Source organism: Pongo abelii, chromosome 10 (assembly GCF_028885655.2).
Source record: "Pongo abelii isolate AG06213 chromosome 10, NHGRI_mPonAbe1-v2.0_pri, whole genome shotgun sequence".
Lineage (NCBI taxonomy): Eukaryota > Metazoa > Chordata > Mammalia > Primates > Hominidae > Pongo > Pongo abelii.
The window spans coordinates 68188334-68215897 of record NC_071995.2 but is presented as its reverse complement, the minus strand read 5'-3'; the positions used below and the strand labels follow the sequence as shown (position 1 = coordinate 68215897).

The window sequence follows — 27564 nt, the reverse complement described above, 5'->3', positions numbered from 1 at the left end:
ATCCACCTGCCTCGGCCTCCCAAAGTGCTGAGATTATAGGCGTGAGCTACCACATCTGGCCGAAAATCTGTATTTTTGATAAACAATACTTACAGTTTGTTAGGGAACTACTTTATTTTGGTCTTTTTGGCAAAAGTTACTTGTATTGGATTGAATAATGTTCCCTCAAAATTCTTGTTCACCCAGAACCTCAGAATGTGGCTTTATTAGAAGTGGGGTCTTTGCCAATATAATTAGTTAAGAGGAGGTCATATTGGGTTAGGACTGGCCCTAATCCAATGATTGGTATCCTTATAAAAACAGAAATAGAGACACAGACACACAAGGAAGAATGCCATATGAAAATGGAGGCAGAATGGAGTGATGTATCTACAAGCCGAGGAACATCAAAAATTGCCAGCAACTACTAGAAGCTAGAAGAGGCAAGAAAAGCCTTTGGAAAGCATGATTCTGCCACATCTTGATTTTGGACTTCCAGCCTCCAGAACTGTGAGAGAGTAAGTTTCCATTGTTTTAAGCCACCCAGTTTGTATTAATTTGTTATAGAAGCCCTGGGAAACAAATAAACTACTTTAGATCAGTTAGGAAGGCTTCTCGAACTATATGACTTTTAAACAGAGACATAAATGATGAGACTGTCCCAGCCAAGTTAAAAATATCACTGGGAATCAAACTCACTGGTGTTATTCCAGCTCAGTGGTAAATGTTCTACTGGTATTTTAAATAATTCTAAAATAAAGTCATTGTTTTTCTTTGCACTCCAAAGTCCTTCTTTGCAAAAACTATATGAAGTAGGAATTAATATTCAAACTTACTATATAGAGGCTAAGGAGCTTAGACAGAGTCACAGACCTGGTAAGTAGCAGAGCCTAGATTCAAACTCAGGTAACCTAGCTTCAGGAGCCTGTAATTTAAACCATCAGTTTATACTGACTCTATTCTCAACCTTATGCAGTATGCTTTCATTCTTCCCACAAGCTTCCAAGGTGCCCTTTTTTGTGATATCCCATGGAATCCAGTCTCATATGTGAAATTTAGCTTTTCTTTTTTGTCTCCTACTTTTCCTCTTTCCCTTTATAATGATAGTAGTACAGATTGCTAAATGTATTGAGCACTAAGTGTGCCAGCTCTTTTAATTCAAGCAACAACCATATGAGGTAGATACTATTATCATCCTCATATTCCAGAGGATATTTCTATGGCTTAGAGAGGTTAAGTGACATATGTGGGATCATAATACTAATAAATGGCAGACCCTGGGTTGGTTGGATCTGTCTGACTTCAAAGCTTCTACTTTTAAAAAAATTCTATGTAAAACCAAGGTATAACTTACATGATTTAAAATGCACAACTCCTAAATATTTAGTATGATGAACTCTGATATGTTATATACCTGTGTAATTATCATCACCCAGAACACTCCCCGATGGAAAGACTCCTTAATCATCCCCCTTAACAGTAGATAATCCTCCAAAGATAAACAACATTCTGTTATATATCACCGTGAATTAACTTTATTTTTGAACTTTCTAGAAGTAGAATCATATAGTATATTTTCTTCAGTGTCTCATTTCTTTCCAGAGTCCTTATTTTTAATGACCATGTTATACTTTGTCCAACAAAACTGCCAAGTCCTCTGTCCTATTTTCCTAGGCTCTTGCTAAGTAACCTATGTTGATGATGTAATATGCTAATTCTTGCTAAAATATTAGTGGGTGAAAATTGTTTAAGTTACTTTTTGGGGGGGATAACTTATTAGTATCGTAACTGACCTTAAGCTGAGAAGAATGACTATTATGAAAATTCTAAGTAGAGTCTGAGAGACTTTTAGGCAAAAGGGGCCTAGCTAGTTCCAGTTTTATATGGTTTGTTAACTTTAGGAAAGATGCTCATAATGAATGCATAGAAGGAAAGCAAAAGCTGAAAAAAAGGGGGAAACTGAAAGTATGTAAATACTTCTGGGCAAAGAAAGGCTGTGTGAGTTTTATGGTATTGGGAGAGGGGAGTGTCCTGGTCCATTTCTCCTGCTGTAACTAAATACCTGAGACTTAGTAATTTATAAACAATAGACATTTCTCTTAGTTCTGGAGGCTCAGAAGTCACAGATCAAGGCACCAGCAAGTCTGATGACTGGTAAAGCCCCATTTTCCATAGATGGTGCCATCTAGGTGTCCTTACATGGTAGAAGGGCAAAAAGGGAACAAATGTTTTTTCCTCACATGGCAAAAGAGCAGAAAGGCAAGAGAGTGCTCCCTTCAACCTTTGAGCCCTTTTATAAGGGTGCTAATCCCATTTATGAGGTCAGAGCCCTCATAACTTAATCATCTCTCTCTTAGTACTCTTGCATTGGAGATTGAGTTTCAACATGAATTTTGGAGGGGACACAAATATTCAAATCATAGCACTGGTACACTAATTGTGGACCTTTAAAATTTATTTCTAAAATGTAAATGCTGTATCTATAACTGAAATTGAAATACCACAGAAGAAATTTTAGATGTATAAAAAGAAACATTAATGTCATATAGAAAAATGAACATTGAAGTTGTCAAAAGTTTTGGGTTCTAGTCACTGCTCTGCAGCTTACCACCTAATTACCTCGCTTAAATCACCTAATCTTTCTGAGTCAACTTCAGTATATGCATAAAAACATTTACCCTGCGTGACAGGATTGGTGTGAAGATTAAATATGAAATAAGCTACTTTATATTAATGTGCTTTATAAAGTCTCATATATGAAGGTTTATATGTATACACATATCACTGTCATAAAATAGTTAATACAATATTAGATATATAAAAAATTGAATACTGTAACCACCTGATGCAACAGAAAGTCTTAATGACATTGTTTTTGAAGAACTTCTAATTTAATAATCCAGACTGCCAGTCACTCAGTTCAAGTTTGTCAGAACTCTAAATGAATGGATTTGGAAAAATACAAAAGCAATTTTCTTTCCCATTTCCTTTTGCTTTTACATTTTACCTCTTCTCAGTGATAAATTTTGTTGGAAAGCAAGACATAATTTTTTTACTTTTACCCTTTTCCTTAGAATTTCTTGCATGTCACTTTGCAAGTGAATTTGCCTAGGGATTCTCTGGTAACAAGAATTATCTAATTGTCAGGTAAGAGTGTGAAGAATTTATTAGAAAAATGTGAAAGACTTCATACTGATAACCAATTATTATTATTATTTTTTTTTTTTTTGAGACCGAGTTTCGCTCTTGTTGCCCAGGCTGTAGTACAGTGGCGCAATCTCGGCTTACTGCAATCTCCACCTCCCGGGTTCAAGCGATTCTCCTGCCTCAGCCTTCCTGAGTAGCTGGGATTACAGGCATGAGCCACCATGCATGGCTAATTTTGTATTTTTAGTAGATATGGGATTTCTCCATGTTGGTCAGGCTGGTCTCGAACTCCTGACCTCAGATGATCTGCCTGCCTCGGCCTCCCAAAGTGCTGGGATTACAGGCGTGAGCCACCGTGCCCTGCCAATAACCACTTACTAATTTATAGCCAATTTAAAAAAATTGGCGTGGGGTGGGGAGGCACACTGGGTAGGAGGATGGGTAGTAATATTATGTTCAGCTTTACTTTGGACTGCCATCTACTGGTAAATTAAGTCAAACAATGTTTGACAAACAAAACAATTATGTTCAGAGATTAGAACAAGGAACTTGTTGAAGAATGATATCAGCAAAATGGTGGAACAGAAGTTCCTAGTACTCATCTCCTCACAGAAACATAAATTTAAACATCTATCCACACTAAAAAATACCTTTACAAGAACTAAGAAATTCAAGTGAGGGATTATAGCACCTGGATGTAGCATGGAAATAAGAAAACATGTATTCATGACGACAGCAAAGACAGTTTTACATTACCTGTGTGCTGTGGTTTGAATGTGTCCCCTCCAAACTTCATGTGCTGAAACTTAATGGCCAATATGATGGTATTAAGAGATGGGGCCTTTAAGAGGTCATGAGTGCTCCTTCTCTCATGATTAAGGCCTTTATAAAAGGGGCTTTGTGTAGTATTCACCTCATTGCCTTTCCACCTTTTGCCATGTGAAGACCTAATATTACTCCCCTCCAGAAGATGCAACAATAAGGTGCCATCTTGAAAGCAGAGAGCATCCCTCACCAAACAACCAAACCTATCAGGGCCTCGATCTTGGACTTCTTAGCCTCCAGAATGATGAGAAAATAAATTTGCTATTTATAAATTATCCAGTCTCTCAGATGTTTGTTATAGCAACACAAAACAGACTAAAGACACCATGTCACTGTTTTCACAAGCCTGGGCAACATGTCATGCAGATAAATACCCTTCATGTGGGAAAAGCAGTGTGAAGTGAGCTCTCACCTTCACTTCAGACCCTGGCAGCAGGCCTACCCCAGTAAGCCCAGACTGCAGGACCACCCCAGCACCAGGAGTCTCCAGGCCAACTGTCCCAGTCTCCAGACCAGCTCATGTGGTCACAGGCTCCAGGCCCAACCTAGAGACAGGCCTGACCTTGCAGCCTTAGGTTCTAGGCCAGCCCCTTGGACACAAGCTCCAGGCCTCCAAAGGTAAACAACATTCTGTTATCTCTCACTATGGATTAACTTTGCTTATTTTTGAACTTCCTAGAAGTGGAATCATATAGTATATTCTCTTTGGTGTCTCATTTCTTTCCAGTCCTTATTTTTGATGACCATATTATACTTTGTCCAACAAACCTGCCAAGTCTTCTGTCCTATTGTCCTAGGCTCTTGCTAAATAACCTATGTTGATGATGTAATGTGTTAATTCTTGTTAAAATATTAGTGGGTGAAGATGCCCTACCACTGCACCAACCCAGACCCTGCAGACTCAGGCTCTAGTCCCATCCTAGCACCAAGCCAGCTCCCGTGGTCCCAGGCTCCAGACTGCCCCCTGTGGCTCTATGCTCCAGAATATCTAGGTTCCAGGCCCACCCCAGTAGAATTTGATACTAGTCCAGCCCTCAAAGACCCAAGCTCCAGGCTGGACCCCATCAACCCAAGACCAAAGCCTGCCTGCATGGACTCAGCCTCCAGGCCCACTACCATGGACCCAGGTGCCAGGCCACCCCATTAAACCCTGGTGCTAGGTCAGCTCCTATAAACTCAGGACCAGGCCCATCTCCTTGGACCCAGGCACCTGGCCTCCCCCAGCAACAGGTTTTCCCTCATGGACTCGGGCTTTAGGCTGGCCCCTGTAGACACAGGTTTCAGCCTGCCTATGCATGCCTACCCATGCAGGCCCAATCTGTAGGCCCAACCCAGTGGAGTCCAGCACTAGGCTGGCCTCTGTGAACCCAAGATCCAGGCCTAACCACCTAGATTCAGGTTCAACGCCTGCCCCACTGCACCCATGAGCCAGGCTCATCCAAGTGGACCTACCCACCAGACCAGCCTGCCTGAGGATTCCAACAGCAAGCTTGCAAGCAGACCCCACTAAATGGCTCACCAAGAATCTCTGGATGGTCTGACTGGTAAAGGACTTTCCCTGCCAAAGCCAGTCTGTAAATATGGGAAAAGGTGCCTGCTTCTTTTTAAAAACTGTATTTTATTTTTTAGAGACAGAGTCTCACTATGTTGCCAGGCTGGAGTGTAGCGGATATTCATAGGCACAATCATAGCACACTGCTGCCCCAAACTCCTGGGCTCAGGTGATCCTCCTGCCTTAGCCTCCTGAGTAGCTGGGACTTCTGTGCCTGGTTAAGAGGTTCCTACTTCTTCAAATAGACAAACACCAACACAACACCACAAGAATTACAAATAAAACTGCCTGACAAAGAATTGAAAATAATTGTCTTCAAGAAACTTAGTAAGCTCCAAGAGAACACAGCTAGACAACTAAACAATTATCAGGAAAACAATACGTAAGGAAATGAGTTCAACAAAGAGATAGAAGGCATTTAAAAATTCTGGAGCTAAAGAACACAAGGCTTGAATTGAAAAATTCAATGGATAGATTTAACAGCAGATTTGATCAGTCAGAAGAAAGAATCAGTGAGATTGAAAACAGGTCACTTGAAATTAGAGCAGAGGAAAAAGAATGATAAAGAGTTAAGAAAGCCTGTGGGACATAGAGAACACCATCATGTAAAACAATATTTGCATGTAAGTTTTCTGGAAGGAGTAGAACAAGAAAAGGGGAGAAAGCTTATTTTAAGAAATAATAGCAGAAAACTTCCCAAATCTGGAGAGGGAAATGAATGTCCAGATTCATGAAGCTCAAAGAACCCCAAATATATTAAATATAAAGAGATCTACCCCAAGACACATTATAATCAAATTCTCAAAAGCCAAAGACAAAGATTATTTTGAAAGCAATAAGAAGAAAGACACTTGTCAGGGATGGAGGAAGATCTACCAAGCAAATGGAAAACAAAAAAAGCAGGGGTTGCAATCCTAGTCTCTGATAAAACAGACTTTAAACCAACAAAGATCAAAAGAGACAAAGAAGGCCATTACATAATGGTAAAGGGATCAATTCAACAAGAAGAGCTAACTATCCTAAATATGTATGCACCCAATACAGGAGCACCCAGATTCATAAAGCAAGTCCTTAGTGACCTACAAAGAGTCTTAGACTCCCACACAATAATAATGGGAGACTTTAACACCCCACTGTCAACATTAGACAGATCAATGAGACAGAAAGTTAACAAGGATACCCAGGAATTGAACTCAGCTCTGCACCAAGCGGACCTAATGGACATCTACAGAACTCTCTACTGCAAATCAACAGAATATACATTTTTTTCAGCACCACACCACACCTATTCCAAAATTGACCACACAGTTGGAAGTAAAGCTCTCCTCAGCAAATGTAAAAGAATAGAAATTATAACAAACTGTCTCTCAGACCACAGTGCAGTCAAACTAGAACTCAGGATTAAGAAACTCACTCAAAACTGCTCAACTACATGGAAACTGAACAACCTGCTCCTGAATGACTACTGGGTACATAGTGAAATGAAGGCAGAAATAAAGATGTTCTTTGAAACCAACGAGAACAAAGACACAACATACCAGAATCACTGGGACACATTCAAAGCAGTGTGTAGAGGGAAATTTATAGCACTAAATGCCCACAAGAGAAAGCAGGAAAGATCCAAAATTGAAACCCTAACATCACAATTAAAAGAACTAGAGAAGCAAGAGCAAACACATTCAAAAGCTAGCAGAAGGCAAGACATAACTAAAACCAGAGCAGAAATGAAGGAAATAGAGACACAAAAACCCTTTCAATCAATGAATCCAGGAACTGGTTTTTTGAAAAGATCAACAAAATTGATAGACCACTAGCAAGAATAATAAAGAAGAAAAGAGAGAAGAATCAAATAGACACAATGAAAACTGATAAAGGAGATATGACCACCGATCCCACAGAAATACAAACTACCATCAGAAAATACTAGAAACACCTCTACGCAAATAAACTAGAAAATCTAGAAGAAATGGATAAATTCCTGAACACGTACACCCTCCCAAGACTAAACCAGGAAGAAGTTGGATCTCTGAATAGACAAATAACAGGCTCTGAAATTGTGGCAATAATCAATAGCTTACCAACCAAAAAAAGTCCAGGACCAGATGGATTCACAGCCGAATTCTAACAGAGGTATAAGGAGGGCTGCTACCATTCCTTCTGAAAGTATTCCAATCAATAGAAAAAGAGGGAATCCTCCCAAACTCATTTTATGAGGCAAGCATCATCCTGATACCAAAGCCTGGCAGAGACACAACAAAAAAAGAGAATGTTAGACCACTATCCTTGATGAATATGGATGCAAAAATCCTCAATAAAATACTGGCAAACCGAATCCAGCAGCACATCAAAAAGCTTATCCACCATGATCAAGTGGGCTTCATCCCTGGGATGCAAGGCTGGTTCAACATACGCAAATCAATAAACATAATCCAGCATATAAACAGAACCAAAGACAAAAACCACATGATTATCTCAATAGATGCAGAAAAGTCCTTTGACAAAATTCAGCAACCCTTCATGCTAAAAACTCTCAATAAATTAGGTATTGATGGGACGTATCTCAAAATAATAAGAGCTATCTATGACAAACCCACAGCCAATATCATACTGAATGGGCAAAAACTGGAAGCATTCCCTTTGAAAACTGGCACAAGACAAGGATGCCCTCTCTCACCACTCCTATTCAACATAGTGTTGGAAGTTCTGGCCAGGGCAATTAGGCAGAAGAAGGAAATAAAGGGTATTCAATTAGGAAAAGAGGAAGTCAAATTGTCCCTGTTTGCAGGTGACATGACTGTATATCTAGGAAACCCCATTGTCTCAGCCCAAAATCTCCTTAAGCTGATAAGCAACTTCAGCAAAGTCTCAGGATACAAAATCAATGTACAAAAATCACAAGCATTCTTATATACCAATAACAGACAAACAGAGAGCCAAATCATGAGTGAACTCCCATTCACAATTGCTTCAAAGAGAATAAAATACCTAGGAATCCAACTTACAAGGGATGTGAAGGACCTCTTCAAGGAGAACTACAAACCACTGCTCAATGAAATAAAAGAGGATACAAACAAGTCGAAGAACATCCCATGCTCATGGGTAGGAAGAATCAATATTGTGAAAATGGCCATACTGCCCAAGGTAATTTATAGACTCAATGCCATCCCTATCAAGCTACCAATGACTTTCTTCACAGAATTGGAAATAACTACTTTAAAGTTCATATGGAACCAAAAAAGAGTCTGCATCGCCAAGTCAATCCTAAGCCAAAAGAACAAAGCCAGAGGGATCACGCTACCTGACTTCAAACTATACTACAAGTCTACAGTAACCAAAACAGCATGGTACTGCTACCAAAACAAAGATATAGATCAATGGAACAGAACAAGCCCTCAGAAATAATGCCACATATCTACAACCATCTGATCTTTGACAAACCTGACAAAAACAAGAAATGGGGAAAGGATTCCCTATTTAATAAATGGTGCTGGGAAAACTGGCTAGCCATATGTAGAAAGCTGAAACTGGATCCCTTCCTTACACCTTATACAAAAATTAATTCAAGATGGATTAAAGACTTAAATGCTAGACCTAAAACCATAAAAACCCTAGAAGAAAACCTAGGCAATACCATTCAGGACATAGGCATGGGAAAGGACTTCATGTCTAAAACAGCAAAAGCAATGGCAACAAAAGCCAAAATTGACAAATGGGATCTAATTAAACTAAAGAGCTTCTGCACAGCAAAAGAAACTACCATCAGAGTGAACAGGCAACCTACAAAATGGGAGAAAATTTTTGCAACCTACTTATCTGACAAAGGGCTAATATCCAGAATCTACAATGAACTCAAACAAATTTACAAGTAAAAAACAAACAACCCTATCAAAAAGTGGGCAAAGGATATGAACAGACACTTCTCAAAAGAAGACCTTTATGCAGCCAAAAGACACATGAAAAAATGCTCATCATCACTGGCCATCAGAGAAATGCAAATCAAAACCACAGTGAGATACCATCCCACACCAGTTAGAATGGCAATCATTAAAAAGTCAGGAAACAACAGGTGCTGGAGAGGATGTGGAGAAATTGGAACACTTTTACACTGTTGGTGGGACTGTAAACTAGTTCAACCATTGTGGAAGTCAGTGTGGCAATTCCTCAGGGATCTAGAACTAGAAATACCATTTGACCCAGCCATCCCATTACTGGGTATATACCCAAAGGATTATAAATCATGCTGCTATAAAGACACATGAACATGTATGTTTATTGTGGCACTATTCACAGTAGCAAAGACTTGGAACCAACCCAAATGTCTAACAACGATAAACTGGATTAAGAAAATGTGGCACATATACACCATGGAATACTATGCAGCCATAAAAAAGGATGAGTTCATGTCCTTTGTAGGGACATGGATGAAACTGGAAACCATCATTCTCAGCAGACTATCGCAAGGACAAAAAACCGAACACTGCATGTGCTCACTCATAGGTGGGAATTGAACAATGAGAACACATGGACACAGGAAGGGTAACATCACACACTGGGGACTGTTGTGGGGTGGGGGGAGGGGGGAGGGATAGCATTAGGAGATATACCTAATGTTAAATGACGAGTTAATGGGTGCAGCATACCAACATGGCACATGTATACATATGTAACAAACCTGCACATTGTGCACATGTACCCTAAAACTTAAAGTATAATAATAATAAAATTTTAAAAAAAAGAGGAAAGACACTTGTCACATGCAATGGAACCCACATAAGATGGTCAGTGAATTTCTCAGCAGAAACCTTGCAGATCTTGAGAGAGTGGGATGATGTATTTAAAGGGCTGAAAGAAAAAAAACCTGAAAACCAAGAATACTACCCCTGGTAAATCTTTCCTTCATAAATGAAGGAGCGATAAAGACTTTCTCAGACAAACAAAAGCTCTGGGAGTTCATCACCACTAGACATGCCTTACAAAAACTGTAAAGGGAGTTCAAGTTGAAACAAAATGACACTAACTTTCTAGAAGCTGAAGCTGTGAAAAATTTTTAAAAATGACATGATATAAAAACATAGAAGTATAAAACGGTAAAGGTAAGAATACAGTCAAATTCAGAATACTCTAATACTAATGATGGTAATGATAGTGCATAAATAACTCTAGTAAAAAGTTAAAAGTCATGAGAGTTAAATATGGCAACAATAATTTGTTAGTGGATACACATTATATAAAACATGCAAATTGTGACACCAGTACATAAAATGTGAGAGGAGGAGAAGTTAAAAGTGTAGAGTTTTGTATGTGGTTGAAGTTAAGTTGTTATTAGATCCAAATAGACTGTTATAAGATGTTTTATGTAAGACTTATGGTAACCACACACAAGAAAAGTCTGTAGTAAATAAAAGATAAAGAAGATGAAATCAAAGCACACCACTACAAAAATAAATCATTAGGCCGGGCACAGTGGCTCACGCCTGTAATCCCAGCACTTTAGGAGGCCGAGGTGGGCGGATCATGAGGTCAGGATATCGAAACCATCCTGGCTAACATGGTGAAACCCCGTCTCTACTAAAAATACAAAAATTTAGCCGGGCATGGTGGCAGACGCCTGTAGTCCCAGCTACTCGGGAGGCTGAGGCAGGAGAATGGCATGAACCTGGGAGGCAGTGAGCCGAGACCGCGCCACTGCACCCCAGCCTGGGCAACAGAGCAAGACTCCATCTCAAAAAAAGAATAAAAATAAAAATGAAAATAAATAAATCCTTAAATCACAAAAGAAGTCAGCAAGAGAAAAAGAAAGGAACAAAGGAACTACAAAACAGATTTAAATGATTAACAAAATGGCAATATTAAGTTCTTCCTATCGATAATTAATTGTAAGTGGATTCAGTTCTTCAACTATAGAGTGGCTGAATGGATAAAAGGAAAACAAGATTCAATTATATACTACCTACCAGAGACTCACTTAAGCTTTAGGGACACACATAGGCTGAAAGTGAAGGGATAGAAAAAGATATTCCATGCAAATGGTAACCAAGGGTGAACAGCAGTGGTTATACTTATATTGGACAAAATATACTTTAAGTCAAAAACTTTCACAAGGACAAAGAAGCTAATCATATCATAGTAAATAGATCAGTTTATCAAGAGGATATAACAATTATTAATACTATGCACTCAACATTGGTGTACCTACATATTTAGCAAATATTAACAACTGAACAGAGAAATAGAAAGCAATATAATAATAGTAGAGTACTTCAATATCTCACTTTCAAAAATGGATAGATATAGATCATCCAGACAGAAAATTGATAAGGAAAGAGTGGATTTGAAGTGCAGTATAATATAAACCAAATGGATCTAACAGACACGTACAGGACATTCCATCCAACAGCAGCAGAATACACATTCTTTTCAAGTGTAGATGAAACATTCTCAAGGATAGATCATATGTTAGGCTGTAAAACAAGTCTTAACAAATTTAAAAAGATTGAAATAATTATCAATATCTTTTTCAACAGCAATGTTATGAAATGCTGTAAAATGTTACAAAAACAACAGGAAGAAAATTAGAAAATACACAAATTTGTGTAAATTAGACGACATACACTCAAATAACCAATAGGTCAAAGAAGTCTTCAAAAGAAAAATAAAAGGCCAGGTGCCTGTAATCCCAGCACTTTGGGAGGCTGAGGTGGGTGGATCACCTGAGGTCAGGAGTTCGAGACCAGCCTGGCCAACATGATGGAATTCCGTCTCTACTAAAAATACAAAAATTAGCCAGCCATGGAGGCAGGCACCTGTAATCCCAGCTACTCGGGAGGCTGAGGCAGGAGAATCACTTGAACCCAGGAGGCAGAAGTTGCAGTGAGCCAAGATCACGCCACCACACTCCAGCCTGGGCAACAAGAGCGAAACTCCATCTCAAAAAAAAAAAAAAAAGGAGAAATGAAAAATATCTTGAGACAAATGCAAACAAAACCACAATATAACAAAACTTACTGGATGCAACAAAAGCAGTCCTAAGAGGGAAGTTTATAACAATAAATGCCTACTTAAGAATAAAGAAAGATCTCAAATAAACAACGTATCTTTATATCTCAAGGAACTAGAAAAAGAAGAATGAATTAAGGCTGAAGTTAGCAGAAGGAAAGAAAATACAAATCCAAGTAGAAATAAGTGAAACAGAGACTAGAAATATTACAAAAGATCAGGGAAACTAAGAATTGAGTTTTTTAAAATATAAGCAAAACTGACAAACTTTAGCTAGACTAATAAAAGAGAGAAGACTCAAAATATTAAATTATAAATGAAAGAAAAAAATTGAAAAAAAGCCAGGCACACTGTTGTGCAGCTGTAACCCCACCTACTCAGGAGGCTGGGGTGGGAGGATCTGTTGAACCCAGGAGTTTTAGGCCAGCCTGAACAATGTAGTGAGACCCTGTCTCAAACAATTATAATTGAAAGAGGTGATATTATAACTGATATCACTGAAATATGAGGAATCATAAGAGACAGCTATGAAAATTATATGCCAACAATTGGATAACTTAGAAGAAATAGATAAATTCTAGAAACATACAATTTACCAAGGCCGAATAATGAAGAAATAGAAAATCTGAACAGACAAATGATAAGCAAGAAGATTGAATCGATAATCAAAAAAACCTCCCAAAAAGAAAAACCCAGGATCTGATGGCTTTATTGGTTAATTCTACCCAACATTTAAACAAAAATTAATGCCAATTGTTTTCAAACCCTTAAAAATTCAAGAGGAGGGACCACTTACATCCTGAGAACAGCATTACTTGACACCAAAGCTAGATAGTTGGACACTATAAGAAATTATAAGCCAATATCCATGATGAACATAGATGCAAAAATCCTTAACAAAATACCAGCAAACTGAATTCAATTACACATTAAAAGGATCATACGCCACAATCAAGTGGATTTATCTCTGGGCTGCAAAGGTAGTTCAACACATGCAAATCAATAAATGTGATACACCACAATAACCAAATGAAGGACAATCATATGTTCAGTTCAATAGATGCAAAAAAAAAAAAAAAAAGCATTTGACAAAATTTGACATCCTTTCATGATTAAAAATTCTCAACATTAGCTATATATATATTTTATATATCACTTATATATCGCTCAACATTAGCTATATATATATTTTGTATAAAATATATACTAGTTATTAGAATCATTATGGAAAATGGTGGTTTGATTTACTAATTTAATGATTCAATTATTAAATTTTTCTCAAGGCTTTTTTTGGGGAAATTTCTTTATTCTAAATTCTGAGCTCCAATTAGAAACATCAAATGTATATGTTGAGGGTCTATTATGTTAATGAGTCAAATATTTAAGTGTTTATGTATCACACTGTGCAAGGCACTGGAGATACGATGGTGAAAAGTACAGAATTTCCCTGCCCATATGGAACTGTGGTAAGGCTAAAAATAAATTAAATGACAGATTTCTAAAAGATGTTACAAATAAAATGAGGCAAAGAGAGAGAATACTCAGTGGTTGAGGTAACTACTATCAGGAAAGGCTTTTTTTAAAAAACAAATAACAACAAAAAAACAAGGTCTTGTGCTGTCACCTAGGCTGGAGTGCAGTAGTGCCATCACAGCTCGCTGCAGCCTCCACCTCCCAGGCTCAAGCAATCGTCCCACCTCAGCCTCCTGAAAAACTGGGACTACAGGTGCAAGCCACCATGCCCAACTAATTTTTTCATTTTTGTAGAGATAGGGTCTTACTATGTTGCCCAGGCCGGTCTCAAACTTCTGGACTCAAGTGATCCTCCCACCTCATCCTCCTAAAGTGAAGGGATTACAGGTGTGAGCCACCATGCCCAGGAGGTAAGGCATTTCTGAGAAGAACTTTAAGTATCTGTTCTTTGCTATATTCCTAATACTAGGCACAGTGCCTGGTACATAGCCAATACTGAATGTATGTTTGATGAATTAAAGGATGGATTATACCAGGAAGTGGCCTTGAAGAGAGGCATTGACCAGAGATGAAATACCATCAGCTTTTCTTTTTTGACTGGTCATAGATGTGTGGGTTGGTCTGGCCTAAAGGTAGAAATACGCAATGAGAAAGAGAGCACAGGAAAACTATTGTGTGTGTGTGTGTGTATATATATATATATATACACACACACATATATATATGGCATAGTAATTTCCTTTAGATACGGGCCAGCTTATAAAGTCCAATCCAGGCACAAAGATTGATGTGAATGTTGACTCTGTCAGTTCAAGTCTACTATCATTTAGTTTACCACTCAAGTGCCAAACAGGCAGTGCAAGGGATATGTACACCAAATAAGTATATAAGTGAATGGATGCAGCTCTTTAATGCTTCCTTGTACTTGACAAATGCCCAAGTTCGGTAATTGAGGCAGTCCATGAGGAATAAGATCAAAGGGGTTCAAAACTACAGACCTTTGTAACATTAGGCTGGGTGAGGGGGCCATAGTTAAGGATCTAATTCACTAATATATAAAAAATTTGTTGTTTTACTATAGTAATGTATTTACACAGTCTGTTCCTTCTGCATCCTCTGGCCAATACTAGAGCTGTAGGCCTACCAAACCTTCCTTGAAGCAAAGTCTAATTGAAGAACTAAGAGTAAGATGCAAACTTAATGGAATAATTAAATGTTAGTTTATAACTGTAATAATAATGTAATAAGAAAGGAGAGAAGCTTTTTTTATGATCTAACTCTTGTTAAACTGACTCACATTGACAGTCTTTCACCTTGCATTCAATAGACCGATCTATTATGCACATCTTTTGTCTACACATAAAAATATGCAAATAACACATTTGTAAATAAAATCTATAAGTATTGATGAGTGCTTGGTTTTCTCAAATCCATTCTCACCTTCTTCAATAAGAGAACCCAGATTTTTATTTGGGTATATTGTTATTCAGCTAAAAGACTACATTTCCTAGCCTATAGCTCACCTTTAAGTGGAAATATTGTGTGGTATTTCTGGAAAAATCTTTTTGAAAAGGAAGGAGTGTGTACCTATTCTTTCCTCTCTCCCATCTTGCTGCTTGAAATGTAGATGTGGTGACTGATGCTCCAAAATTCATATTGGATCAAGGGGACAAGAGCCATACCTAAAGCATAACAGAGCAGAAAACTGGAAGGACCTCAGCCCTTTGATTACTGTAGAGCCACCATATCAGCCCTGAGCTGTCTCTTGATTTCTCTTATACAAGAGAGAAAGAAGCATCTGTCTTGTATGTGACTGTTCATTAGAGTTTCCGTTATTCTCTCCTGAACTTTATCCTAACCAGTTTGGTGAGCAATATGGATTTTGCTGAATTTTTTTTTTATGACAGATGGAAGAGAAGGCAACATTTCATTACATACAGTAAACAATATTTTCATTATGCAAGTCTTCTGTCTAGTTTCTTCCCAGATCCAAATTCCCTTTAGCACCCCCGTCCCCATACCAAGCAAGGCCCATCCACCCCACCAACTCTCTATAATACTTTTTTCTTCTCCTGGAATCAGGGCCCACTCTGATCCCAAAATGACATTTGGGTGGACATTCTACTTACTTCACCCCTTCTTCAGGGATTCTTTTCCCTATATAGAGGGACAACTTACTTTTAGCTGAGCTTTTGCTCATAGATGCAGTCCACCGCAAGATAATAGTAACAGCATCAACAATAACCCATATGATTAAGTGCCTACTGTGGGCAGTCATTTAATCCTCACAACAATCCTATAAAGTGTTATCTATTTTACAGAGAGGATAAATAATCTGCCTGTGGCAGAAAAGCCTAGTTGTCTACCCAACATTCATATTCCTTCTTCCCTAAAATAAAGAGTTTTCACTGTGAAGTCACCGTCCATTGTGGCTTACATACACATTCATAATTGTCACATCTTCCTTATATTGATCCTTTATGAAGTATTTCCTTTTGTCTCTAGTAATACTCATTTTCTTGAGGTCTATTTTGTCTAATACTAATACAACAACTCCTCTCTTGTGGTTATTGTTTGCATGGTATACCTTCCTCCATCTTTAAAATTTTTATTCTATTTGTATTTGAAGTGCATCTCATGTAGACATCATGTAGTTGGTGCTTACTTTTTATCCACTCTAACAGTTTCTGCTTTGTGATTGGAGCGTTTAGTTTATTTGCATTTGATATACTTATTGATATGATTGTATTTGAAGCTCTGCCATTTTGCTGTTTATTATCTATTTGTCGTACCAAATTTTTTTGGTTTTTTGTTCCTCATTTTGTTCCTTTTATGTTAATCAAATATTTTTTCATATTCCATTTTAATTTCTCTGTTGACTTTGTAGCTACATTTTTCATTATTTTTTACTTTCTCTAGTGTTTACAAAGTAGATCTTTAGCTAATCCCAATCTACCTAGTTATATTGAATTACTCCAGATGAAATATAGAAAACTCACAAGAGCAAATTCCATGTACCCCTTCTCCTTAGTGCTATTATTGTCATATATATTACATCTACATTTGTTATAAACCCATTAATATTAGTGAAGTGTCATACTTTTTTGCTTTAAACAGTCTTACGTGTTTTCAATAAGGAAAGAAACATATACATATATTGGTTATTTTTATACTTACCCACATATTTACTATTTCTACTGCTTGAGTGTAATTTTAGTAAACTATGAGAAGTCTTGAAATATTTATATTCTTTTACCCAATAGTTGCACTTACAGGATTTTTTATGGCAATAAGTAGAGCTGATAATAAAATTTCTTTTATCATGTTTTGCTCACTGTTTCTTATAATTAAAATTTTGAAATAATTTAAATGTCTAAGAACAGGAAAATTATTACATAAACTATGTTACATGTGTAGGACAGGTAAACATTTATTTTTAGGATATTGATTAAATTAGGCAAGTATATATTATATGTGTATATATTTTTATAATTATTATAGTTTTTAGGGAAAGACTAAGAAGAAATATATCTAGATATTAATAATGCTTCTTTCTGGCTATTTGGATTATGCATTTGATTTACTGCCATTTTCTTATTTAAACTTTCTATATTTTCTAAATTTTTATAAAAATATATTTTCTTTTGTAATCAGAAGAATAGCACAATGAGAGAATTCAGGATTGGGGAGTTATGTTATATAAGCGCTGGTCAGAATCTGAAACTAGTTAATCATAGTAGTAAGACTAATTGTCATAAATATATTTACCAACTTTAATGTCTTCAGTTTGACAAATTTGGAGGATAAAAGGTAAGAAGGCAAGGTATGGTGAAAGGTATATGAATTTACATATTATTCAATATATAAGCCTATTCTATTGGTAGGTCTTCTTTTCTATTCTGTTATGATTTAAAGATTGCTACAGATTCCTAAATGCCTCAAAGGATCTCCCTCACTGGCTGCATTGGACGTTAAAATTTTTGTAAGGCAACTCCTTTTGTTTAAAGCTCTTATTGTCTCTCTTCCTATGAAACCTACCTTATTTGATCCAGGAGGGGAGCATCCATTGACAAATAAGCATGGATTACTGTATCAAACTCAGGACATTCTGATGAAGAATATTTTGGTGGTTTGGGTAATGCTCTACAGTTACAGAGCTGACTGTGTAGGGTTAATTCTAGTCAGAATTCTATGGTGAGGTATCCTAGAGGTATCACCTATTCTAGGGTGAGGTACTGGGCACTTTGTGAGGTTGGTAGGTGGGTAGAAGTGAAAGAAAAAAGAAGAAAAAGGAAGGACAATACCAAATGGAGATGCAAGAATCATTCAAAATTATTCATTTGTTCGGTGAACCTGTGTTCGCAGCTATTAAGCCTGTATTCCTCTTTAAGTGTCATTGGTCAGTGGCCAGCGATTTTTGTGGTTCTTGGCTGCTTGTTGCTTCATTTAGATAGAAGTCAAAATCCTTTGTAAGGTTTAAAGTTCTTTACCTATACAAGATATGTTTATTATTTTGCCCTTCATACCTTCAAATTTCAAAGAGTCACTTCAGTAGTTGAAGAAATTAACCCCCAGTAAAGGGACATGGTAAGTAAACCATCCCCAGGGAAAATATATCTCATAGTTAATCTGGGCCTTCTGGAGACTTTACCTCTTCTTCCTTGGCTTTCATACATGCTGACAACTCTTTAAGATGGAATTTAAAGCCAAATGAGGAAGAAGGCAGAGGTTTGTGGATGCTTTGTGGTAAATGGATCTTTCAAAGGCCCCTAAGTCAATTTGCACTGGTAGCCCCTGTTCAGTCTTGTCTTAGGAGACCAGTCCAAAGGAAGGTAAGTTTTAAAAATGCACTCATAAAGTCAGAACACATACAGATGCAATAAATCCAAATCTAATGCCTTTATTGTACAGGTAAAAAAAATTAAGTCTTGATAACTTGGTTGACTTAACCAAGATTATAACTAGTTAAAAACAGTGTAAGGATAAAAACCCAGGTCTCTTAGCTGATCTAATGGATTTTCCACAATATAAAGTTGTCCCAAGTCCAGGTATATATTTGAAGGTATATACACCTTCAAAGCCCATAAATACATGAAACAAAGCAAGGCAAAAAAACAAGCAAGCAAAGAAAAGAAAAATCCTAGCAAGTCTCATATCAACCACTGGGAGAAAATGTGTAAACATTAGATGGAATGGAATTGCAAGCCATGTTGTCTTTTATAAAAAGTGGATTGTGTCAACTATACTAAATAATTTTCCCCCTAAAATTGTTGAACAAAAGAAAGTAATGTAGGTTTTACTTATCTGGGCTGTGAGGCTTTTTTGTTGTTTTGAGACAGAGTCTTGCTCTGTTGCCCAGGCTGGAGTGCAGTGGCGTGATCTGGGCTCACTGCAGTCTCTGCCTCCCAGGTTCAAGCGATTCTTCTGCCTCAGCCTCCTGAGTAGCTGGGACTACAGTTGCACACCACCATGCCTGGCTAATTTTGTATTTTTAGTAGAGACAGAGTGTCACCATGTTAGCCAGCCCTGTCTCGAACTCCTGACCTCAAGTGATCCACCCTCCTCAGCCTCACAAAGTGCTGGGATTATAGGCATGGGCCACTGCACCTGGCCCTGAGGCATTTTTTGATATGGGATGATATGTATCATTTAAAATCTGACTTCAACTGATTTGGGCAATATTTCTTAGCCATAGACAAATAATGAGTCTGTTGTGTGAAGATGCCTGGTTGAGTGTCATAGGAGTCAGGATAAGGTCACATTTACTTTATTGGACGTTTTATTCCATATCTTGACTCAAAGAAGGCAAAGAGCAAGATAATGAAATCCATTGGTGACCTAATTTCAGAGGCATTGTCAATGTGAACAAGAACAGAGAAGTAAAATAAATACAAGTTTAGACATATATGCCAGGAAGATGCAGTGGGACGTCACTTCAAAAGCAACCTAATAGCTTGGAATGGAAATGGGTGCCAGAAATTCTAGAGATAGAAAATGATAATGACTTTTAAATGGTGGGGGGAGGGAGTTATAATAGTTTGCAAAACCATACAAGATTACAATTTTGAATGGAGGAAAAAAATACCCCACACAAAAAGAACTATGTACTTAATACACATTTACATAAATTTTCCATCTCAAAATCAGAATGGAAAGATTTCCATTATTATTTTGGAGATATAAACATTTTGGGTATAGGATTGGAGATAGTATCAAAGTAAACATGTAAAAGGACGAGTTACATATAAAATGACTGTGAGTACAATGTGAAGGTACAGATAGTATCCTCAGGATCTCAAATCTCACATAAATTAAAGAAAAAAAGAGAAGGAATTGAAAAGAGAGAAAAAAAGGAATTGCTCTGTCTGCCCTCTGTTGTCTATTATGCTTTTCTCTATCGTTTTATAAAGAAAAAAACAGATTTTTTTTTCTTAATAAAGCCTTGCTAATATATAGGTTTAGAAAAGAGCAATCAGGCCACAGCAACAACCCATATCCAGGTAGTCTAGGAGAGACTCTAATTTTTATGAGTACTTTTGATGTCCCAAGGGACCAGAGCCAGTGCTGTTCAATTTTTTAAAATCCTCTCACAGTTTTGGAATTCATAGGGTTAAAATTCTCACAAAGTGTCTTTATGAGAACACATAGCAGTCTGTTTTCAACTGCATAAGTAATGGCATGATGAAATTCAGCACTGTGATTGCTATAAAATAAGAAATTCTTTCAGAAATCATATGCCATTGGACAAGAAAAGGAGCCTTTCTGCATAGCTGGAGGGAGTAATTGAGGTGCCCTTTTCAGCAGATACCTGTATTTCATGGTAGAAGGAATCCACTAAAGATTGAAAGAGATATTTAAATTAAAGGCTAACTTACCCAGAGAAATTAAAGGATCCAAATACACAAACTCTCACTAAATCACCAGTAAGTATGGGGTTAATTGTTCTGCACAAGTGTAGTAGAAATCATCAGTGATGATGAGACATGAAAGGAAACAGAAGCAAAAGGAATAAAGGGTACTTCAGCATACTTTTTAGTAAACATCCATCTAGTCTCCAGTTTTAAGGGGATGCTCACAGCTTTACAATGAGGTAGTGAATATTTATCGGCAGAATTCCTGGGAACTTAAAAGCAACAACTTTAGGTGATCTCCCAGGAGAAGAGTTAGGAATGACCTGGATACAAATTTTCCCCCTTTCTCTTCTAAAAGTCTGGCTGCTTAGAAATCAGCCATCTGGACTGCTTTTCTCTTCCCTAACCAGCACATATGCTGCTTGTGATCATTTTCCTAGGCCAGCAGGCTGTTTTGACAGAGGGCACTGTGTCAGCATTAATTTACCTCACTATATCCTTTTATGAACGAATTCAGAGAATCCTTGACCACATCCTCTTTCCTTTGCCTACTCAGTTCTGTCCATCTGAAATATTTGCTTAAAAATAAACTCAATGAAATGCCGCAACTTTTCAGATTTATAGAACAACATCGTATGTGCTATCAGAGAAATGAAAGGAACACCACAATGTTTGTGAAGGCACAGTGGTGATTATAAGAACTCATTGAATACATGAGATATAAAGTCAAAACTGGACGCATTGATTTTATATTCAAAAACTTTCAAATAATTGCTTATGGTTGAGGAAAACCTTTTATCACTTATTAATAACTAATGTCTATGGCATTTAATTATGGGTACCTGCTACGTGAGCCAGGCACTATTTATTTCATTTCGGTCCTTACTAAATGTCAAGTATATCTCTGTCTTAGTTCGTTTGGGCTGTTACAACAAAAATACCATAGACTGGTTAATTTCTAAACAACAGAAATTTATTGCTCACAGTTATGGAAGCTGGGAAGTCCACGATTAAGGTGCCAATAGATTTATTACCTGGTGAGGGCTCACTCTGTGCTTCAAAGATGGTCTTCTCACTGAGTTCTCATGTGCAGAAGGGGCAGACAGGTTCCCTCAAGCCTTTTATATGGCACTAATCCCATTTATAAAGACAGAGCCCTCACGACCTATCACCTCCCAGAGGCCCACTTCTTAATACCGTTGCATTGGAGATTAAGTTTCAACACATGAATCTGGGAGGATCACAAACATTCAGGCGATAGCACGTGCTTATGCTGGAAGTACAAAGATGAAAGAAACATAACCACTTCCTTCAAGAGGTTTAGTAGGGGGAGAGAAAGATTCATTAAATAATTACTTTCAGTAAAAATGTGGTAAGTGTAATAATAAAAGAGGCAAGCATGGAGAAGGCTATGGAAACATATAGGAGGGGTTAGAAAAAGTTTTCTGCAGGAAGTGACTTTTGAAACAAGTCTTGAAGAATCATAGAAGGGGGAAGCAGCAGCTTCAGCTAGGGCCAAATGCTGAGAAAGTGCTTCAGTGGGAGTAAAGAATAGAGTGGGACATATGGAGTCAGGGGAATGATGGCTGAAGAATCCAGCAGAGCCAGATCATGGAAGGCTTCATATGACATGTTAAAGAGCTTTCCTTAGCAGATACTTGATGGAATTGTTTATTCCTAGCAGGAAAATTCTGTGGGAAAAAGTTTGGAAAACATATCAACAAGACTTCTTAATGTAGAGTCTCTTGGAAATTTAAATATTCTAATGCATATTGTGAATCTCCAAAACAGGAATATACTATACAGTTTCTGACCATGAAACACTTATCAGAGATAATCTTTTGGGGCCAGAGTTCTGAGAATTACTTTGGGAAGTAGTGCACAAATCTTAGGGAATCATTAAGAGTTTAAATTAAGCTTGTCCAATCCATGGCCCATGGACCAAATGTGGCCCAGGACAGCTTTGAATGTGGCCCAACACAAATTCTAAAATTTCTTAAAACATTAAGAGAATTTTTTTGCGATTTTTAAAGGTCATCAGCTATTGTTAGTGTTAGTGTATTTTATGTGTGGCCCAAGACAATTCTTCTGCCAATGTAGCCCAGGGAAGCAAAAAGAATTTAAAAATATTTAGGAGGTTAGATTGACCGAACTTGGTGATTGATTGATATAGGGAGGTAAGGGGTAGAAAAGATTAAAAGTTTCTAACACAGATGATCAGATGGATGGGGTGCCAACAAAGGAATAATTATAAGAGGAGGAATAGGTTTAGAGAAGATAACATGAGTTTAGTTTTGGACAGGTCGAGATTGAAGACATATATGGGATATGTAGTGGAGATTCTAGAAAGTGATTGCATATGTGTGTGAAGTTTCTATTAAATGCCCAGATTTTGGTAGTTAACAGGATATGGATATAGTTACAATTATGACAATATTAAAAATTACCCAGGAAGCATGAATAGAATGAAAAGAAGTATGGACCAAGGACAGAAGTGAGGGAATTCCAACAAAAGTATTTACATACATAACAACTTCAAAACCTTGAGTCAACTCAAACCGTAAACACAGGCTGCTGTTGAAAAAGACACCACCAACACAATATTAGAAGTATTTCAATAATGATGTTTGGATCTATGCTAAGTTCATGTCTCTCTCTACTTAGACTTTATATTGGTCTATAGCAAATATTTTAATATGCATTCTCCACTCCCACAACAATTCAATTACCAGAATTTTATTTTTTCTTTAACTTCAAAGTGCTTTTCTTCTTTTAGTTACTCTTTGAAAGCAGAGAGATTTGGCAGTAAATAGAGATTTGAACTGAGGCTGACATATTTGAACCTCTGATTTTGCAGAATCCTAGTGGTGGCTCCAAAGTTTCTATATAGGAAGGGCTTATGGAGGCAATCTGAAAGAAGGTGCTAAGGCAAGATTTACATAGGAAATGTTTTTACTAAGTTTGTATGTTACTTTGGTAACATTAAGGGTTAATGAAAATTATGCATGAAGTGGAGAGAGCCAAATCTTTTAAGCTGCCTCAGCTAGGCCTCATGACTGCTTTTTAACATTAATATTTCCAGCTGCTATTAAAATAAACCCTGTAAGCAGCTAACAATGTGTTAGCAACTAAATTTTGCTAAGCCATATCATCATGCATTTATTAACCCCATTTATATTGGTGATTCAGGTACCCACTAGGATTCTATTATTTAGTAGAAATTGCTTTTTAAAAGCAATGTGGTAAAGTTTTAAAATACAATCACCCATGGCAAAATGTAGCTTTACTTAGTATCTACCACTGTTTGTGTCTACCACAATTAACTAAGATTACTTAGTATCTGCCAAAATATAAAAACTGTTGGCTCTCAGTTTTTATATTGTAGATGCTAAAATTTTTATGTGACTGTCTAAATTCTTTGTGAAAGGACTTGGAGTGTAAATAAAAATGAGTAAATAAGTATATGCTGCATTACATCTAATCTGAATAGTAAGATTAATGATGTATCTAGTTCACTTATGTTTTAAATGGCATATGTTGGTGTTTGTGGTGCAGGTTTAATATTATATGAATGTGAAGAAGTATGAAGAAACACAGAACAAACTTCAAAAAATAAAACCATGCAGTATGCTAAATGCCTGTCAATTAATAGTAATTTAATAAGTTTATATGTCATTGATATGAAGAATTAAAGCTATTACTTTTTTTGGCACAGAGTTTTCTTCTCAGGAGTAATTTTGGTATTAAAAAATATAACTTGTCATGTAGTTATTACAGCCTTGGAAAAAGCAGAAGCAATATATTTGGTGCATATGCCCACTCCAAATATAGCATTGCAGAAGGCATGTTTGCCTGGAATCCCTGTAAAGGGTACAATTAAGTTTAAGCTTAATGAAATCAAGGTGGTTTTCAATGCCTAGTTTTCATGATCAAAACAATGTTCATTGTTATGTTATGTGCATGGTCAATGCATGGCCTGTTTCTTTAACACGAGATAAATTAGAAGAATAAAACAATGGTCACAATTACTTTTTCCATAGACTGGCTTCTTTCAGATAATGCCAAAGAAACAGTATTTTCTATTAATATTTGAAATTTTAGAGCAGAAATGATAAGTCACATCTCAAAGGACTTCAAAGATGGTTCTTTAAAACAATCATTATTTATAAGAAGAAAGATACATAATAAGAACAGGAAATTTGAGGCTTGGAGGAAAGATAGTCTGTATATTATCCTTTGTCATGGAATATCTGGGTTTAGGCACTGTAGGCTGAGATTTTAGTTAATGGGATAGATGATTATGATTATATTTGCTGGTATTTCTTAGGAAATTTAGCTGGTATTTCTTAGGATTCCTTAGGAAATTCCCATGAATTATAGATGTACGCTGTACCGTTTTGTGAGAACCTATCTCTCCTACAGAGAGATGTCAAGTCCTTGGGTCTGAATTTTCTGGTTTCAATTTGAAAAGAAACCCTAAAATGTATTAACTTAGAGTTTAAGGATCAGTCTGAGTAAAAGAAAAGTCTAAGTAGAAGGCTATATAAAATTTCAAGATCCTAAGATATTAGAGGTGCCGTTTGTTCCATCTCCTCTCCCTCGTATCATTCCCACAAGATAAATAATCCAAAAAGGATGAAGGAAAATATAATTGGGAGTCAAAGAATAACAACATAATGTTAATAGAAGAAGAAACAAAACCAAAATTTATTCAGATACATAACAATTTTATGAGTTTGCATTCTTCAAATATATGAGTTTTATCTGTGTCATCTTATGAAAATCAGATGGCATAAATGACCAAGAAATCTAGGCAGATGATTGTGAAACAATCTTGATGGACTTTCTATGTTTAAAGATGTGGTTTAACATAATAGTATAATTATAGATTCAGTGTTAGCTGATTTTTTGGGGGCAACATTCCTATGCCGATGTTATTTCTAAACATATTTTCAATTTTAAATAATGGCTGCTATTGGGCATAATGTGACCAACTTTCTATCTTTCATATAATTGTATATACATATATAATATCATTTATTTATGTTATATAAACAGTATATATATTCCTATTGTGTATTTATGTTATAAAAAGGACTCTAACCTGTTCTGTTTTAAATTGTTAATTAGCCTGATTTTGTACACAGACACAGATTGCTTATGTTTGAATGTCTACAAATGTTCTTCCATCTCTATTCTACCTCCCTCTGCTCTCTGTAGCAATCTCTTCCAGCTGCTATTCTCACTCTATACTATGTCTCCCTGCTAAATTAGATTGGAATATACTTGCCTAGGAAATCACAAGTTCAAACATAGTACATCTAAATTTGGCAAAAGCTGTGAATAATAGTTTCATTTTAAAAATCAAATAATTTTCAGAGAATCTAAGCAACATTCTCTAGAGTGGACACTCAGTACCTAGGGCATGTATTAGATGATCCATGAGGTATGTGAAAAAACTACTGGTGCTTCTATTTCTATTTCTGTTTTCTTATCCCCTTATAGTTTCCATTTTTGCATGTTTTACAATGTGCATAATATATTCATAAAATGTTACTCTAGTAGAACATATGTACCAATATATGTTTGTTTGTTTGTTTTTTACTGCTAGCATGTAAGGTCAAAGAAGATAGGAAATCAGAGGGGTAAAGGTTAAGAACACTTGCTTAGTCATATGATAAACCTAGATTTGATTCTTACCTCTAACACTTACTAGATTTGTGATCTTAAGTAAGTTACATAAAATCTGTAAGCCTCAGTGTTCTTATCTATAAAATGGTAATCACCATATAAACAAGGAGCCTCAATCTCCTTATTTTTTAGATTTGAGGTTTCTTGATTTTTTAAATATTATTGTAAAACATCCTATTAGAGAAACTTTTTAATTTTTGTAAAGAGGTAAAATAAAATAGTTGATAATCATTTACCTACTCAAAAATTATTGTGCATTAAATTTGGTTTATATATACAAACACACACCTTCACACACACACTTGTAAACAGCAAAAGCTCATTAATAATTACTCCTGAAGTCCTGCAAATCATCCTAAAAGACACATCTTACTGATAACTTGCTCCAGAATTAGAGAATACAAAACATAATTTTAAATCAGTGAGGAAGTTAGCTTTTGTTCTCAGAAATGTGGTCTTATCTCAGAGAGATTTAGAAGACTTTTGTAGTCTGTTATACTAGAGCAGGATTCCTTTCCCCCTAAACCTTTGATGAACATCAAAATACATTTTGAAAGTGTGCATTTTGTTTTGTTTTGTTGTGTTCAGTTTAGACTGTGTTTACCCATTGCTGAAGCAGTCACTTATTCACAGAAACCTCATAAAACCTGAATAGCAACATGCCTGGATAGTAGTAATGTTATATGCTCACTATGAGTTTCTAAGAGGAAAGAATGAAAAGTAAAGACAAAAGAAGACCAAGAGAGTTTATTGCTAGCAGACCTACACTGCAAAAAATACAAAAGGAAGTTCTTCAGGCAGAAGAAAAATGGTAACAGATGGAAATTCAGATATTTAAGAAAGAATGAAGATCTTTTCAAATGGTAAATATGTGGGTAGATAATTATTTCCTAGAAACTGACATAAAAATAATCATGTTTCTCTATGTAGCATTACTTTATAATGTATATAAATACCACAAATTTCAATTGAGACACCAAGATACAACAGAGGGTACATTCTAGAGGATATGATAATCCAGATGCAGATTTTCAAAGGAAACAGTCAAAA

At 36.5% G+C, this 27564-nt stretch overlaps 1 long non-coding RNA gene across 3 annotated transcripts in view; it reads left to right on the top strand.

The window, feature by feature from the left end:
• LOC129049160 (uncharacterized) overlaps positions 1 to 25807 on the top strand; it is a 40496-nt gene extending 14689 nt beyond the window's left edge. For 2 of the 3 annotated variants that reach the window (XR_008511990.2, XR_008511991.2), the window contains exons 4-5: positions 304 to 497; positions 24379 to 25807. This is a non-coding gene — a long non-coding RNA (uncharacterized LOC129049160). Of the gene's footprint in view, positions 1 to 303; positions 3171 to 24378 lie in introns of those variants that run through there. The other variant, XR_008511992.1, reaches the window with a different exon arrangement.
• Positions 25808 to 27564: the final 1757 nt, after the last annotated feature.